Source organism: Ascidiella aspersa, chromosome 1 (genome assembly GCF_963924565.1).
Source record: "Ascidiella aspersa chromosome 1, kaAscAspe10.2, whole genome shotgun sequence".
Lineage (NCBI taxonomy): Eukaryota > Metazoa > Chordata > Ascidiacea > Phlebobranchia > Ascidiidae > Ascidiella > Ascidiella aspersa.
The window spans coordinates 36,032,934-36,038,169 of record NC_139447.1 but is presented as its reverse complement, the minus strand read 5'-3'; the positions used below and the strand labels follow the sequence as shown (position 1 = coordinate 36,038,169).

General features: G+C 40.3%; 1 non-coding gene across 1 annotated transcript; it reads left to right on the top strand.

Moving 5' to 3' along the window:
* The first annotated feature begins 4,501 nt into the window (after positions 1 to 4,501).
* Positions 4,502 to 4,575, top strand: Trnat-agu (transfer RNA threonine (anticodon AGU)). The gene has a single exon. It is a non-coding gene; the product is annotated as a tRNA-Thr (tRNA).
* The last annotated feature ends 661 nt before the right edge of the window (positions 4,576 to 5,236 follow it).

Below are 5,236 nucleotides of genomic sequence, written 5' to 3'. Positions count from 1 at the left end.
AGCAGGCTGACGAATTACGACTGTTGAGGTTGAGGCCAGTTGCCAGTTTTAATACCTTTTGTAAGAATTAAATGTTACCTGTATTTTAAGAATAACTCTGCGAGATATAATTCTGTGAGCAAAAGAGGTGGAGTACTTCAATACTGCAACTAAGTGTCCGTAATCTCTGGATTAAAGAGTTACAATTTCCTGTCTTTTAAGGTGCTTTTTATGTTACTCTTTCAGATATGGTTTTAACAATCAAGGCAACGCAGCAGATAAACTAGCAATTGAATGAAATTAAAGGGTTTACTGGTTTAACGAGGAAAATAAAACATTTTACCCTCTGTGGCATTTCGTTTCAATAGTCCTTTCAGGCGTTGTTTTGCATTAGGTACAACAGGGATTTTTACCCGGTGTTCCTTAAAAGATCGTGATGTTCCACGAAGAATTTAATAATTTTACAAATGTTACAAATAGAGCACCATTTCAAAGTCACCGGTTTAACACAATTGACTTACGCAGCTTTTTATTTGATGTAGGTAGTTATCCATTATATTACTTTAGACTTGTTGCGTAATAATAGGATACAGTCCGAATAATATATTTTGTGCTTATCCATACAGGCCAAGGTATCGTACTATAGGAAAAAACCGAAAGCAAATAGATTGTTTGTCGTTTATTGTAATGTATTATTATAAACTTTCGTTTGGCCTCAAAAAGGTTGAAAAACACTTAGGTACAAGACCTCACCGTCGCCGTGCATATATATTTATAGTACAGCAACAATGTTGGCTCTACTGGCAATGGCAGCCGCCTCTAGGTTGAACTTTGCACCTCGCCGCAAAGTTGTGGCGTGTTGGCGGCGTCGGACCAAAACGGGAACCGACTGCTTATTTGCGCGTACCTTTAAAAGGCATCCTCCGTGGCATTTTGCAAAACTAGACCTTTTAACCCTAAACTGTTCTGACGTGTGTGCTGCAGGATCTGATTTTGTTCGGTATTTATTGCTTTGCAAATTTGGCGAACGTGCTTGTTTGTTGTGTATAGGCGGAAGTTGCGGTGCTCGTTTTTGACTATTGTTTTTTTTCCACAACAGCCGTATACGCTAATTTTGTGCATAGGTTTCAGCTGTCTCACTTTTATGTCCCCATTAGTAAATTTAAAACCATTATTGTGACATTGGAGCGCAATGGTTGGAGGCTGTAATGAGACGTAGTAAGAATGGTTAAAAATAAATACGAAGATTGAAAAATTCTGGTTACACATAAATAACGATATTTTTTAAATTTGAACTAGGATTACATTTAACTATTCACATATTCACAATCAATTTAATTTAAATCTCAAATTATTCGAATAAGAACGTTAATGGTAGTATATGTCTACTAATTTGTACCCCTTTTCTGCTTGTTATACTGTAAAAATTACATACAAGTCGTTCCAACCAAAGAGTTTTAATTGAAATTCTTTGTTTTAACTGGGAGAATAAAAATGCCGTTGGACAAAGTGGCATTTATGGTAAATCCGAATTAGATTAGAACAGGGGTTCTTAAACTGGGGTTCATGGATCCCTTAGGGGTAGTTTTAGGGGTCCATAAAGGCCTAATTGAAATATTAGTGTATATTTAGGAAGTAATCAATTTATGAAACAAAACACTTTATTTAAAAATAAAACGGTTTTGCACTGAATGTATTAAGACTCCATTTCACTTTCACATTTTTTGGACGGAAATCAGCAGATTTAAGAAGTATATTTGTATTGTGAAGTCAATTTATAACGTCGTTTTTCCTGCCGTGGTCCACGCGAGTCCCCAAGAAATTTTAGGGGTCCGCGGTAAAAAAGTTTAAGAACCCCTGGATTAGAACTAGAATTCACACAAGTATTTCAGAAATTAACTCATAGAATTAGCTGCATTTTGCTCTAATTCATTGAATTAGAAAACTAGAAGTATATAGTTGTCCAGGTCTACCTTACGGCCCGAATGGCTCATGCCAGGATATACAGCCACACGTAATAACATCCGACAGTGCGAAACGCAAACAACGAACGGCTATGTCAAGGCCTCGCGTGATTAATGCTTCGCACGCACAAGCAATATCCCCCAAAGACCAAGAGTTACGCCGAAACGGGGAAGGCGGTGAAGTTTCGCCTTTCCTTGTCACCCCATTTTGGTTGTTTACCGTCACTTTGCGGTGATTTTGCCAGTTCAAACCGGTACATCGACTTTGTTTAAATGCCAATCTGATTTGCCCCCGTTAAAATGCCTTTGGCGCGATTTGACGGGGTTCTTTGCACGCCACGCCCAAAAGGGACGATTTACAGCAGTGTTTGGCAACTTTTTTGGCTCGCGGCACCCTGCAGAAATTATAAATAGTTCGCGGCATCCTTGCTCGCATTTTTGTAACATTGTTACAACAAACGAGATTCAAACAGCACATTAAATGTGCAAGAAGGTTGAATTTTTTTAAAAATTTTTTAGCACTTTTATCGTACACAAATATTTGTATCAGGAAGCTTACCAATAGATCAAAAATTGAAATCCAAAAAAATTTAAAAGATCTCTCAGCTTAAAAATGTCACCCTAGAGTGCCGCGGCACCCCGGTGGAGAACCACTGATTTATAGGGTGGGTTTTGCATTGTACGACCGGATATTTCCCTCCCCGTATTAATTTGTTGCGAACGCTGGCGTCGCGCGGGTCTGTCCCACTTTTAAACTGCCGCGCAAACATTGCTATAGTCATAATTATATAGAGCCGGCCCTTAATCCGTGGCCTGTAAATGCGGTTCAAACCAATCTTTAGCCCAAATGCGTGCGCTCATAAGAGCAAGCCAGGTTTGTCACAAAGTATTTCAAGGTATTCCTTAAAGGTTATTAACTGTCTTTGAATATATTTGCGAGTTGAAATGTCTTTAAAAGCTCCAATGTTTTTTGCAACAGTATGAGGATATGGCCTTTTTATTTATTTTATGTGCAGCGTGCGTTACACGTTTAGAAAGTGTCGTTAAGAAAACAGTTTTTTTCGGATTTACATTATAAAAAGCCGTCCAGCGATCCAACTTCTGGTCTTTGAAATCTCATAAATTTTCTCTGAACAGTCTTTGATTGTAATAGCAGAATACTCTAGCAAAGCTAGTAATTAGGAATGACACGTTTTATAGATGTTAAAAGCAAAGTTGCAAAGTTATCGTCAGTTCATCTGAACAACAAACGCAACAGTATAAGTATTAGTCAGAAACATTAAATAATAAATTTCATTTAAAGATAAAATTTCGTAAATTACTGCAAGATTATTTTGCTGTGACGGATCACGAATAAAAGTCGACATTTATCTTGCAAGGTGATTTCCACTATCACACATATTCAGTGCTGCCGTCTTTGATTGTGCCCGATTTTTTTTCACAAAATTGCGCGGCAACCTTGGCAAGCGAGCCCATCGCTCAGCGCAAATCAACGCCCGTTGGCCCGCCGGCACCTGACGTGTTGCCAGGCCTCCCCGGGACCGCCAGGCCCATTTCCCCGGCGCCCGACACCCCCTGGCGCCGGCCGGTCGTGCCCCTTCCTGAGCGCACGCGCCAAAATCGCATTACGAGCTTAGCGGCCTTTAAAAGCCCAGGCGCGCGCTTGTGTGTTAGTACGAGTGGCTGTGGCTTATGCTGCGGGAGAAAGAGAAAAAACTACTGGTGCGAGCCGTTTATAAACCGCCGCGGATTAGAATCGAGCCGACTCGAGCAGTATCAAGATTGCCGCGATCGGTTATATTTTCTTGGGTACACTATGCACAAATTTGTAATGCAGATTGATAATGAATTGCAAAGCCGAAAAGGTCGAGTAGATCGACATCATCTTGATTAAGACGTTTCGATATGGTCACACTAACTGAAGATGATACAAGTTCGTATCGAAACGTCTTAATTAAGATGCTGTCTATCTACTCGACCTTTTTGGCTATGAAATTTATTATTAAGCAATATTGTTTCTAATTTTTTATAATATGTTTTATATATGAAAAATATAGACCATTCTTAGTATTGTGGTCTGTGGACACAATTTTTTTCTTGAAATTTTTGTCATAGATATGACTCTCTTGCCTCTATTTATTTTGTGCTAAAATTTTGTGCTGTGTAGCTTTAGGTTGCTGCGTCTGTGTTAGGTTTGGTTTTCGAAATTTCGGTTCCTGCATTTGGCGGCTGCACCCGACAGGGATGTTTTCGCTGCCGCTTCGGGTAGTTGAGATGGATTAAACGGCAGAAGCGATCAGGCGGGCTGTGTTAGCTCAGCGGTCTGAGTTATTTACGGCTGTGCTGTCCGTTTTTTTGTTGTGAATAACTTATATGAAGATGAATGTCAATAAGCTGCTTCAGAGGGACTAGATCACAGTTATTATTAAACACATATGTGTATGTCTTTCATTGCATAATAAGGTACTGTTAATCCCCATTAATGTGAAATTGCTTGCACTTACAGAATGTAGCAAGCATATAGGCGTATGATTGTTTCTCGGCTTGCTCCTCTCTGAGCCTGTGTAGCTCAGTTGGTAGAGCGGTGGTCTCAGTATGGCCGAGGTCGTGAGTTCAAACCTCACTGCAGGCCAGCTATTTTTCTAGCCTGCCTTGCTTGCATCATTGATCGACAGATTCGGTGAGTCTGCGATGGCTTTTCGGTGTATTTATATGAATACTTTCATTATATAGGCAATTGAAAATGGATAAAAATGCCTTACTCGTTCTGAAGATTTTGCAATTTCAGATCGATAAATAGTTTCGTGCCTTCAAAAGGTAGATTAAATCCAATAAAACCAGGTTAGCCAAAAATAGCTCTACTTGTCTCAAAGGGGCTAAGTAAACAGGATACGGCTGAAAAAAGGAAGCCGTGCGCTTAGGAAATTGTCACGGCCCGACGGAAATAAATCTAATTTATAATTTGTAATATCAATATCCCATTTGAATTCTAAGATTTCGCCCGTAGTTAGGCTAGGCGCGTATACACAAAAGCAGACGGCTTTTCAATTTTGTTTTCACGACAGCGGAAAAGATAAAAGGACCACCACACGCGTTCGCACGCGCTTGGGGTTCGCGAGGGGGCTTTGCCTCAGCGAAGGGGGCGTGTATGGGTGAATGACAGCTGGGTAATTATGACGAACGACCCTATAGCGGCCAACGGCGCTCTTTAAGGTCGGAGGGCGAATGGTCTACCTAATTTCCTAAACTGGGGTCCATGAACCCCTTGGGGTTCGTGAACTAGTTTTAGGGGG